The following is a 12,184-nucleotide window of genomic DNA, read 5'->3' as shown; positions in this document are numbered from 1 at the left end:
ACACACACACACACACACACACACACACACACACACACACACACACACACACACACACACACACACACACACACACACACACACACACACACACACACACACACACACACACACACACACACACACACACACACACCAGTAATCTGTTCATCATCACAGTTTAACAGTCCTAAGAACAAAAATACAAAACTAATATTCAAAGGACTTATAAACAAGAGGACTACATTTTTCAGAGCATTAAAAAGGAGCCGGTACTGTTTGACGTTTCTTTCGATGCTGAAGGCAATGCATCAGGTTCTGTTGGCTATTGAGCATCAGCCAATCAGTTCCTGATGCAGTATCATCCACATCAGAAAGTTCTTCCTTCACCCCGACGGCGCTGCTGGGGCTCTGCAATATCTCATAATAATGAGATGATAAAAAAAAAAGACCCAAACTCATTAAAACAACACATTATTATTCTTTTCATGCTAGAATAATTCAATAGACAATACTGTACAGTACACATCATTGTAAGTCAAGATGGCAGCAGAAGCATCTGGAAAGTGAATTCATGCAAATTCAAGATAGGCATGCATTATGAAAGAACTGCGAGGATGAGGCTGCACATCAAAAGACTCTCCCAAAGAAATGTTTTAAAAAGTGGGGAAGGGGGACGCAGAGGAGGTAGAGTACACCAAGAGGGTGTCTGTGAAATGCGCTTGTGTAATTGTAGTGACATCTTCATTGAGAGCCCTCCATCTCTTTCCTGTGTGCTCCAAAGGGCGTCGCTGATGCCGGTCGATGGGGAGAGCAGCCGAGGCGCTGCGTTTAGCATAATCCCAGAGGCCATTGTGAGAGCAGCTAGTGAACGACTCACAGTTGCCAGCTGAGATTTCACCAAAACACAGCAGAACACAAGGAGAAGGGGATGAGACAGGAGAAGCAGAGGTGGAGGAGGGGTCGGAGTGGGGGGAGAGACTCAGGCCAGAGACAGGAGGGTTGGTAGCAGCAGTGAAGAAAAAAATGCAGATGTGTCAAATAGTACATATAAAATGGGATCTAATGAGTAGTATTTTGTGTATATATACGTATAGTGTTTTTGTTAGAGAGGGGGCAGTATGGTTGTAGGATCAGGGGGGTGGTGAATATCTGTGGTGAGCGTGCAGCTTGCACAGCATCAAAGAGTATAATGTGTGAAACCCGTTTTCTTCCAGGTGGACTGCACCTGTTGGCCCTCATTCAAGACTGTAATTCAATAATCTTCCCCTTTTTATGCTCTTAAACAACCCCTAACTGTTTTGACTTGTAATAATGAGGCATAAAAAGATTAAGCAAAAGTGTCACATGGCAACATCTCGTCTATTGTGCAACGATCATTACCTTGAGCTACAGCGTGAAATCCTCTTTGATCACTGTTTCACGTAGGCAGTTTTTGAGCCAACCTTTGGTAGACAATTTGGTCTCCTCCTGACATGTTACATACAAATCACTAAGATGAAACATGAGATGTGTTGCTCAGACAATACAATAGTGGCTAGAATGGGTTTATGTTATGGAGTTTTTAAGGAATGAACTGCAGAATCTCTCCAGGTGATTGTGAGAATATAAAGCACCATCACAGTTGCCTGCAGAGATTACCCAGTCCTCCTTTAGACCCCTCACTCGTGCCCAGCTGTTCTGTGGTGGTTAGTGTTTATATCCATAAGAGTCAATTGGCAGCAGACGGTTAACACTGATCAGGATAAAGGCCGAGCTTTGACCCTACACCCCCTACCGTACCAAAAGGTCCTATGTTACCATGGTGACAAGGCCAAGGCACGTGCCTCCCATTGTTGAGCTGTATCCTCCAGGGTCAGCCGCACACCAAGTCAGAGGTCAGATGTCATCCGGCCCCTCGCTCAGGTCAGCACTCACCAGCCCTCAGCCTTTGACCCCTCCAAACACTGAACAAATTGAGAGAAAGGGGAAAGGGGGGGGGACAAGATGGAGAAATCAAACATATCAACTCAACAATTCTGCTCGAACACCTGACAGTTTAAGATATTCTGACAACATGTGTATATTTATTGTGCTTTTGGACTTTTGAGTGCAGACTAGTAGTGTAATCCTGTGTATGCAATGTACAGTATGGTCGAGGATCCCTCTTTGTTATAGTATGTCTCCCTCTTGTGGTGAAATATGATTGAAATGTTAAAGTTGCTGCAGACTTGATTCAAAGCCAAGCACAAAAATGCAGAAAAAGTGGCATTTAGGATAAATACCATATAACCATAACAACCCTTGTGTGATTTTCATCTAATACCTTTGTTCCATGTCATCCCCTTTTCTTTTACAGTGTTTCTTGTCTATATCTACTATGTAAACTATTTAATAAAGAGCAAAGTTCCCAAACATGCATAATGTAAAATGTATGCTGGATCTTGGTGCATCATAAATATGAGATACACATGATAGTGTATGGTCTTCTACCCTTGACAGTCATTTAATGTTGGATTTAAACAATTTCTTTATAAGTTAAATGTCCACATATTTCATTTCATTTTTATTTGTTCCGTTCATTGTATGCAAATCTTAATTTATAATAATCGTTAACAAAACATGTCTCTGTAAACACACCATTGACTGAAAAGGTCATTCATAAACTTGACCCATGCTTATTTTTTTTATTAACAAAACAATATGATCCTTTTGCTGACCAAAGCAGACATATGTCCACACATTTTGGAAAGTCTTTGGCCAGAGGTGCCATCTTCTCCATTGAGCCTGGACGCATGTTGGGATATTCAGGTCATCGAGTTGCTAAGTGTTGCTCAGGCGTTGACAAAAGAAAAATCTTAAGTTTATTAAACGGAACAGGCTGACAGTCCACACTTTGTTAGGCGGCGAATGAACAGAGTGGTTTTGACAGGCCTAACCTCTTAAGCTTCGGGTCCCACTGAGCTCGGCACAGCTAGAGCTAAATGCCATCTGTCCCAACATCATGAGCCCCCCCCCCAACTGTCCCCCAACAGTTTAGCATAACGAAATCATGCAATTTTACTGTTAAGGAAGAATATTTTATTGTTTATTAGGATTAATGACCTTAAGACACCTACATTATTTTATGTTGCATCTCTCTCTCTGCCAACACCTGTTTGGGGTTTCCACCAGCCGTGTCTTAAACTTAAAAAACAAAGAGTATAGCAGCCAGAGCAAAAAACAGGAGGAAGTTAAGAGTGAGTAGGACAAAATGGTAAATCTAAACCGATACTAGTGACCCCTGATAACTGTCTTTGCTTCACTGTAACTACGAATAATGAGTCAGTAAAACATTAAGAAACTTTTTCTTTTACGTTTTGACTCTGCAAACAGTGCTGCACAGACCCTGTATTGTACCATATAGAGATGGCATGGGAAGGTTAAGGTCCTGCACTTCCTACCGGTCTGACACTGACAACCTATTCAATCCACCACTCATTGTTTTCTACAGTTAGTCTCTCACTGTGACTTGTCAATGGCTATTTCAAATTCAGTTTTCAACAAATGTCTCTTACGCTTTACTGACTTCCAAACACAATCTGAACAATAAAATAATGATATCACCATATGAACTTTAGTCTCTCCAGCCTTTCACAGTATTGTCTGCTCCGTTAGCTGTCATCTAATGTTAGAGCAGAAATCGACCTTTGTGCCCGGTAGCTTTAGCACTTCATTAAGGCCCTGGACCTTCGCTGCACAAGTAATTGTCTTCCTCTACAAAAAGACTGACGCATTGTATCAGTTGGAGGTAAAATATCAAAGGAAGCCGATACAATGGACAGTGCAGCCCAATTTAAGAAACAGGTCTGTAAGGGGCCTCCTGGTGAGCCATATTGATGGTGGTTCGGTTTGGACTGAATGACATGTGCTGAGATCCATATAGAAAAAAAATGGTGTGAGGGTGAGAGAATTGCAGATGTACATTGTACAGTTTGTAAATCTGAGTGCATTGGCAGCATGGTGTTCAAGAGTTGTGTGAAATTATGTGGGGTAGTGTTTCTGTATTTGAGGCCATGCTGAGAAACACAGGCAACCCGAAGACCTCTCAGAGGAGAACACTGGCTAAAAACAATTGGGATCTCCATGAAATGATGTGACATGTGTATTTGTTCCAGCCTTTCCGTTAGAGGAGCCCTACTGTAGAGGTGAAAGAAAAGAAAAAAGGCACTAAGAAAGGGAGGGAAAGAGCGATAGTAGGATGAGGAGGGGGCACACAAGTCTTAGGCATCGTGGAAGGCATCGAACTGCAACAGTTCAAGCCATTTATGCCATGTAAAATATAAAAATACAAAAGTAGAAATGCGTTTTGTATTAAACTAAACTTAACATATTAACACCGATTCAATTATGAGTCACATTTCCAGTTTTTTTACTGGCCATGTGTGTTCCTACACCAGGATTTTTGTAATCCTTAGAGCTGCAACTTTTAGCACTAACTATTTTTTTAATTGTTTATGTCTCTTTGAGCAAACGAACTAGACATTTTCCAGCCTCTTCAATGTGAGAGTTTTATGATTAATTTTGTTTTTTGGACTGATGCTCAGACAATTGAAGCGTCTTAAGATGTCTTTTTTAAAGATATCGTTTTAGAAATGTTTTCAATATTTTTGAGTAATCAGGAAGATCATATGCATATTGATAAATAATAAAAAAAATTATCGTTAGTTGCAACACTTAACTTACACTAGCTTTAATTTTTATAAGCAACCCTTCCCCCATGTTATGTGGAGACTAGGTTTGATTCTATTGGTCCGATGTGGGCCTGTCCGCCATTTAGCCCTGCACTGCAGTCTTGGATGAAATGGGCCGATAGCACATCTAACTACTGACTGTCCTGACCATATTTACATCCCATCCCAGTTATTGGACACATAATTCCTCCACACATCTCTTCAATCACCCACACACACGGCTGACTACAATTATAATTTCATATGCCCCAGTGTATCAGCCACCCGAGCAATTTTCTGCCATTTAAATGTGAATTTATGTCTCATGTAAATGAGCGGGGAGTCGATTTAGGCCCAGTGGAGGACTGGCCTTTTCCCAGGGAGCATTGTGCTACAGCCCTCTGGTCATTTCAAGGTCCCCGTTCATCACCTTGATTTAACAGACGGCAACAGAAGCGGCCTCACCGTCTTATCAACTGCTCTCCTTAACGAAATGCAGTATCACCAAACATTACATAAAGAAGCAACTATTTTTAATAGCATGCTAACTTAAAGCGTCATATCTCAACATATCTCCCTACGCTCTTTAATTGGCAACCTTTATACAACAGCCCCCTTAATGAAATGAAAAAGAATCACTCTCCATGGTATGGTACTTCAGAACAAGAGGGTGCAATATTAACATCAGAAATCTTAATCATCAAGTTGTCTTATAAACTCAGAGTTTTCACTGTATGCAACAAGCCCTACCCCTCTGAAGAAAACACAACAGTGTTAATGGTGTGGTAACCTAACTGCACTACTGTTCGTCTCTGTTCACATGTTCAGTGTTAGCACATGGCTCATCTCGGGCTCTGGGGTATACAGTAAATGAGACTTGCAGACCCCAATTTAAGAAGAAGGAACAACATTCATGTATAATCTTAAATTTGCCTATCAAGGTCGTTTTTTTAACTTTTTAATGTGTGAGAATAAAAAGTGCGTAGTTTCACAGTTCCATGAACAGGGCTGAAGGATTATATTATATTTCTTTGGATGGCATATTTTCAATCGTGAGAATAAAACCCTTGACAAAACATTCTAATTAGTGCATGTTTCACAGGGTCAGTTATTGGCTGTTTTATAGACCGCATCACAACATAACAAGCAGTAATATGTGACCTTTACTGAGAGCGTTTCTCGACAACCCGGGCGCCACATCACTTCAGTTAGACCTATCAGAGAGCAGGCTTCTATCCACACTCATTCGGGGAAAACACTTCTGTGGGTGTCTTAATCGACAACTTCAACCCCCTTCGCTATAAAAAAAACATTTGTATCTATTTGTATACTTTTCTCTATTTATTTTATGATGCTCAACTTCCACTTTTAGAGGGGAAACAACTAGTAAAATATAGTTTCCACACTTAAAGACTGCACACACCTAAGGAATATATTCAACCTCAATGAATAGTTTTAGAAAGGCACCTATTTTAGTATATGGTTTGCTTTTTTTCCACATTTAAGTTAGCCACTGTTGTAGTTCAGGGAAGAAATATGAAGTGAACCTTTCAGCTGATCAAACTATGTCTGAAAAACAAGACCTTGACAGCATGATCGATCACTTCCTCTTATCACAACAATAACCAGTCCACCTGCTGATTATCACACGCTCTCCAAAGCCACCGCCAGTATTGCAAAACGCACAGAGCCGTCAGCTTACTCACCCTCAGGTCTTATCCAAAGCCCAAGGTCTTTACGCCCATCTACCAAATACATCTGGCTTTTGCTCATACCATAGAGCTATAGTTCATTTGATTGTGTCTTTGCTTAGTTTGATAAAATGTGCTTTTTAAATGTAGAGTTTTCTACATAATTCTTAACTAAAACTGAGTGAGTTTCGTAAGATGGTAAAGGAGAAATGTGCCTGTTGAAAGTATTGGTCAAACATGAGGAGAAAAGAAAGAGGTATTTCATGAGGGTGAGGCGCACGCAGAGCTCTTTTACAACTGACATCAGGTACATGCAGGGAAACAAGATGTCAAGCGGGTGGTGACGCATCGTTGTGAGGCTAATAAAGGCGTAGATGCAGCAAGGAAAGGGCCTTCAATAACATACGCTGTACTCATGTCGGTATTTGAATCCAGTGTGGAAGCCATGAACATTACAGACTTCACCTTGTTCACATTGTACTGCTACTACAGCATCAAAGACCTGGTAGAAACAGTGTATATGTTCCTGATTTATAAGTCACACCATACAATTTCACCTCTAGGCGTAGTTTAAAAAGACATGGCACGGCACAAATGTGTTGCTTGAGTTACGGTGCAGGGTTAAGACAAAGTCCAGAAAAATGCAGTGTTGCAGGTAAAGTGCTGTGTAATTCCAGCCCCAAGAAAGGACTTGAGGGACCAGGAAAAGAGCAATGCGGCTCACAACGCGGTTGTGATTGATGGCCTCTGTCCGTGCAATAGCTGACTGAGCAACATGTACATCTCTCTTATTCACACACTTAATGGCATGCACACATCCAATAGTGTGCTCAGTCTCAACATTTATGTGCCCCAACCTATATATGTAATGTGCATGTGTAGCCTCCCTTTAAGTAATACACATAATACACTTCAGGGCTGGCATGGTAGCTCATACTGTATGATAGAAAGAACATACCATGCTACCTCATCCTCTTCTAGAGTCCGACCTGGGATCTTTGTCGCATGACTTCTTTCATCCTCTGCTCCCTCCACTCTGTTGAATCAAAAAGAAAAAAACAGGAAAAAAATTAAATATATTTTTTTAATCCTTCAGGGAAGTGCATAATATATATATCATTGTACTCTATTGGTAGTATGGATCCACAATACTGCATGGGCATATTTTTTCCCCAATCTTTCATCCTGTCACGTCTCTGTTGTCTGGTGCCAATACATGTCTGGTCTGGCGTGTAGCCAGGCTGGGCCGGTGGCCACCGCGGCCCAACAGCCGAGCAGGCAGGCCTAGCTTAATGCTGACACATCGCTAACATCAGCCAGGGAGAGGAGACCTCTGGGAGATGCTGAAACATCAGCACAGCACCATTTCAGATTTACAAGGAGGGATTCACTTGCTCATCTGCAGTCCGAATAAGAAAAAAAGTCACACTATCATGTGGGTGATTATATTGGTAACCCCCTCTTAAAGGCTGAGTCATTATATGTATTTAAAGACATCTTGAGGCAAGATATATTAGCCCAACATTGTGCGAAAACACTAAAACGGCCACACCCCTATAAATACATCTTTGATGATTCACATAAAGCCACCATAATAGACCATTGCAGTTTTTCCCTAACAAGCAAATCAGATCAAAATATTGATACAGTCCTTGGTTTTCAGCGGTTCACGTTCAATGCATCATGGTATTTAGGGTGTAGCATGCATGAGCTGCAAACAATCATGACTACGTTTTGAAAACATAAGTACATTAGTGGCTAAAATCAAATTATTAGCATGAACAAACATTCAAGGTAGTAATGCAAATAAAACAAAACACCCAAGTCTTACAAAGAGTTTTTTTTTTTAAACAGACATTTTTAGGAGTATTCGACTGAGCAGCGTAATCATTAATAAAAGTCGATGACATTTTGCAATATTAATCAGAAGAAAGGTTAAAAAATGATTATTGTACAAGCTGTATCAACATCTGACACCAAACAGCCTCTTCACAAAGCCAATGGTTTTTTCATCCCATTTACATGATCATAATGACTGCCCTTTGTGTTTAGCAAGCAATGCAAATGAGATCGGTTGAAACAAGGATGTGCCATCGATATGCGGAGATATAACCAGGAGTGCCACTGATTGATGATGCAAACCTTCTCCCTATTGCCTTGTTTGTGACCTCTGACTTCTCACCTCTCGAGGGGTTAAACTTATTACCCTTTGACTCGTTCGACCTCTGCTGTGAAAGGAGCTAGATTGAAGGATGACCACAGCTTAGGTCCTATTGGCCGCTTTCTGACCAAACTGTGGCCAGAGGGCTGACCATCGAAACCCTAGAGGGATGTGACCCTGGCCCCGCCACACGCTCCGAGGATAATACTATTAACAGGTCAATACAAGTCTAAAGAAACAGGGGAGGGGAACACTGCTTTAAACCAAAAGGATGAGCAAAAATAAGAGAGGAGGGGGAGATATAATGGAAGGAACAGATTTTCAGGATGGATTTGGAGGTTATATGTCAGATCTGTTTGAACAAATGATATCACCAATTTCATTTCCAAACAGGGACGCATTGACCTGGATGCGTTTTGAATTCTACGGATTCAGAGCAAGGCGCTCCTGAAGAGTTCACATTGTTATAACTCTGCTTATTCACAGAATGTACGGTCATTATCGTGTCCTGAACAAACACACGAAAGACCACAAAGTGAGCCCAAGTCGGGGTAGAAAACAATAATAATATGAGCATTTAGCCTCGTCATCATCAGTGTAAAAATGTCACAATAAATAAAATGGGTCTGAATTGTGGAATTATATCAAATTTGAAACTTAAGATACTGTAGCTTTTAGAAATAAATGTCCAGTAGTAAATATTTGTATCAATATATTAGAAGAGTGTTGTTCCTGTACCTCCATCTGTAGTATGAGCAGAAGAGGGGTGTATTGGGTGGCCATACAGCAGGTTACATGAAAGACATGTGCTCCCTTCCCTACTCCCTCACCCACTCCTTCACCCAGTCCCTCACCCACTCCACATTTTAGGATTACAAGCCTTTTTGGCCATTTCCCTCATCTTTCTCTATCACTGAATACAATATGTTGGACTAATTAAGTTTTTCTGTGACACATAAATCGACTTTTTGATGATGAAAAGACAAACAATATGCAGGCCACAACTCAACTCACTGTGTTACTGTACATTCTGTCACAACCACTAAAACACATGGAAAAACCTCCTCATATTCACACATACTCAATCAAATCTTCACGCTCATCATTAGTACTATCATTTTTTTTTAAAAACACAATACTTTGCTTATATTGTAAAATTGCTGCCATGCTTTTTTACTAGACTTGATTTGAAAGCCTGTACCGAAACATCATGAATACGCATATATAGGTTCTACACAGAGTATTCAAACGCACTTTGTCAATCTCCACCCTTTAGATTTGAGCACCATTAAAAAAATGCAAAACTTAATAATCTAACAATCGGCCAAAACCGTGAAACCCGTTAAATCCATTTGAAAATGAGGAATTACATGAAAATAATAATAATCAAGCTCAAACACATGTAGCTAACAGAAATCACTCTACTAAAGTTGTCAGGTCTGCGGCTTCATTAGAGCTTGTAAACAGCATGCATCCAGTCTCACACTAACGCACATGCAATCTCACACAAACATATAAGCAGCAGATGCTCACAAATTACTCTAAACAACGAAGAGACTAAATCTGCTAGCTAAGGAGAAACTGCAGACCCAATAAAACTAAAGAAGACTTGGAATATATCGCAGAAATTAAATGAAACAAATGGGAATAGTACCTTCTAAAGCATCTATGTGATGAGAGAAGGGTGGGACACCTGCAGAACCTTGCATGGTCTATCCAGAGCTCTTCAGCGACTGCTCCCTCACGGAGCAGAGTGTGTGTGTGTGAGCCAGAGAGAGAGCATGTGTGTGTGTCGGTGGCTGAGGGGGGGGGATCCTACCCCTCCTCCTTAGGACTGTGCCTCCTTAACAGGATGGAGGGGTAGGTGGGGCCACTGCAATAAAGCAAACACACACACACACACACACACACATTTTTCTATGGTTGTTATGTCCTCGCTTCTCTGGCTGTTTCCCGCCTCAGACTTCCATCTTTCCGTCTCTTTCCAACACTTGCTCTCAACCTCATTCCCTCGCAGACTTGCTCTCATTCCTCTTGCTTCTCTCTGAATCTCAGTCTGTCTGCAAAGCGCTTACACTCTCCCTCTACCTTTCATACAACACCCCCTCCTACTCCTTGCCCCTATCCCTCCCTCACCGACTATACGGTAATATTAACATGCTCCCATTAATCTGGAGAGGAGAGGGGCATATGTTGTTATTGGCTGGTGGTCCACAACCCACTAAACTCCTGGTGTGTGTGTGTGTGTGTGTGTGTGTGTGTGTGTGTGTGTGTGTGTCCCGTTTGTTTTTCATCTGAAAATACTACAGCGCTAAGATTAAGCGGGACAGTCAGAGCATGGTGTGCTGAAAGATGAAAAGAGAGGAGAGGGACAGCGGAAAAAGGAGAGGAGTGGTGCCACGATGAACAGAAGGGAAATACACTTTTTTAACCTTTTAGAGTTTTTCTTGCTCTGGCTCTGTGTGCCACCCCCCATCCTCCCCTCCACTCATCCGGCCACCAAACCCATATCCCATTTGATTCGAAGAGTAGCCATCCCATTATAAATCATTCCCTTATTCCGTTGGCCGCATGTTACATTGAAAGTATTGATTTTCCTCCCCCCCCTGCCGCAGCACTGATTGCAAGGAAACCCTTCACAACGGTCACAAACAGGAAGTGGAAAAACAAACCACGGGTATGTTTCGATTGACCACAATGGCGGATCACGAAGCTTCGGTCACAACACTAAAGACAGGAGATATTTGCTTTTCTGCACATAGCACCTTTTACATCATGTAAAAATGGCCGCTAAATAACAAAGAATTAGTCTGTAAAATACAATGAGCAGTAATTGCCCCAGTATCCTAAATCAACCCAGGAAGAAATAGTACAAGAAAAGAAACCATTACATACAGTATATCAATATTCAGTTTTTCTAAATCAAATATCAGTCCACAAAGATTATTATTTTAAAGGAGACATGTCATGCTTTTCCGGTTATTACCCGTCCCCTTGTGTGTTATGAAGGTTTTTATGCATGTAAACGGTGTGCAGAGTCAAAACCCTCAAAGTACACCCTGTAGCGAGTAAAACTCTAACACAGAAAATACCTCCCCAAAACGCCTCGTTGGAGATACGTCATTGTCCATTTGATTCTTCCGGGTACGGGATGATGTAATCCCGTACCCGGAACGAAATGGACCAATCCGTGGAGCCGTTACGTTACGTCCGCGGAGCCGTTACGTTAAGCCCCCGCTGATTGGTCCAAATTGACCAATCCACGGACTTCCTCACACACACACACAGTGCAGGCAGCTCTGCTGATTTCTCCTCCCTGGCTGCAGGCTGATAACAGACAGTTGGGATCGCGGCGAAATTCTCTCTGCAGACCCATTCTCACAGCGTTTATCAACCTTTTTCTTACTCAATATCAAGCCACACTTATTGTTTTTACTTCGGCTGTGAGTTTGTGTGTGCTCAGGATGAGTTTGGCTGTGTTTCGCTGTGTATCGCTAAACAAGGAAACAACACCTCCACGGAGCTCACCGCGATTCACAACGTCCCGACCAATCAGAGCACACTGTGCTCACAGGGAGGGTGGGGGCTGGAGCTATTGGAGCTACAACGAGCCGTTAAAGGCAGAGATTGAAATTCAGTGAATACACGTAGTTTACAGAGAT

The sequence above is a fragment of the Trematomus bernacchii genome, unplaced genomic scaffold, assembly GCF_902827165.1.
Source record: "Trematomus bernacchii unplaced genomic scaffold, fTreBer1.1, whole genome shotgun sequence".
Classification (NCBI taxonomy): domain Eukaryota; kingdom Metazoa; phylum Chordata; class Actinopteri; order Perciformes; family Nototheniidae; genus Trematomus; species Trematomus bernacchii.
The sequence above is the reverse complement of the archived record's forward strand: the minus strand, read 5'-3'. Positions refer to the sequence as shown.